Source organism: Lithobates pipiens, unplaced genomic scaffold, assembly GCF_037356315.1.
Source record: "Lithobates pipiens isolate NorthernLeopardFrog02 unplaced genomic scaffold, aLitPip1_a1.2 Scaffold_22, whole genome shotgun sequence".
Taxonomy (NCBI): Eukaryota; Metazoa; Chordata; class Amphibia; order Anura; family Ranidae; genus Lithobates; species Lithobates pipiens.
In genome coordinates this window covers 67,834,670-67,836,240 of record NW_027507784.1, presented here as the reverse complement: position 1 = coordinate 67,836,240, position 1,571 = coordinate 67,834,670, and positions in this window count along the sequence as shown.

The following is a 1,571-nucleotide window of genomic DNA, read 5'->3' as shown; positions in this document are numbered from 1 at the left end:
AGAAGTGAGCGTGATTTTGCACTTTCCAGCTTTAGTAAATAAACCCCAATGTGTACTTGTCTGTACACTCTCCTCTCTCTCTCCCCCCCCCCCCCCTGTACACTATACACACTCCTCTCTCTCACTCCCCCCCTGTACACTATACACACTCCTCTCTCTCCCCTGTACACTATACACACTCTTCTAAATACAAAGAATTACGGCTCTAAGGTAATGACTTCTCCCAAAACAGCTGTCTCCAAAGTCCCACAGGGTGCTGGCTCTGTTTGCAAAAGGAACTGAAGTAGAAAAGATGTAACTGGATAGCCACACTCCAAACACTCTTATGCCGCGTACACACGATCAAACAAGCGGGTGCAAAAGTCCGGCAAACTCAAGTCCGCCGGACAATCCCCCCGTGTGTAGCCTCCGGCATACTTTTTTGACCCGAAAGTACGGCGGACTTAGAAAGTAGTTTTGCACTCCAATCTTCCCACCGGACTTGCATTTCGGCGGACAATCCGGCCGTGTATGCGCCAGTCCGCCGTACTTTTTAAATGAGCGGACTTTTCCCGTCCTGAGAAAAGTCTGCTCATTTCGAGCAGGTCTCCAGGTAGGCGGGGCCCGCGAAGGAAAAAAAATAAAATAAAAAAAAATCGGTGTGGGGGTCCCCCCTAAGTCCACAACAGACCCTTGTCCAAGCACGCTACCTGGCCGGCCAGGAAAGGAGGGGCGAGCGCCCTCCCCTCCTGAGCCGTACCAGGCCGCGTGCCCTCAACATGGGGGTGCCTTGGGGAAGGGGGGCCGGCGTTCTTCTTCGTCGCCGCGGCCTCTTCTTCCGACTTCGGGGGTCTTGTCCCCCTCTTCGGTTCTTCTGCCGGCCCACTGCGCCTTCTTATAGCTCTTTTACAGGCGGTGGCCCGGTCTTCTGTCGCCGCGGCCTTCCGTTCTTCTTCTTCTTCTTCTCCTGGAGATGTTGACTCGAAGCTCTCTCTGGCCACAATGCCAGGGACGCGCTGCGCGGGGACTTATATAGGGACAAGGGGCGGTGTCATCGGTTGATGTCACATGGTGACCCCGCCCCCTTACAATGTCACAGTCCCGGAGGATGCTGGAACTGTCGCCATGTGACATCAACCCATGTGACATCAACCGATGACACCGCCCCTTGTCCCTATATAAGTCCCCGCACAGCGCGTCCCTGGCATTGCGGCCGGAGAGAGCTTCGAGTCAACATCTCCAGGAGAAGAAGAAGAACGGAAGGCGGCGGCGGCGACAGAAGACCGGGCCACCGCCTGTAAAAGAGCTAGAAGAAGGCGCGGTGGCCCGGCAGAAGAACCGAAGAGGGGGACAAGACCCCCGAAGTCGGAAGAAGAGGCCGCGGCGACGAAGAAGAATGCCAGGCTCCTCCGCTAGTAAAAGAGCTACAAGAAGATAGCGGAGGAGTCCGGTGAGAAGACCCCCGAAGACGGAAGACCCCCGGAGCTGTGCAATAAATTATTTTATCTGGTGTGTTGTGTTTTTTTTTGTACTTTATTTTACAGGTGAATGGGTAGGGGTACATTGTACCCCATACTCATTCACATAGGGTG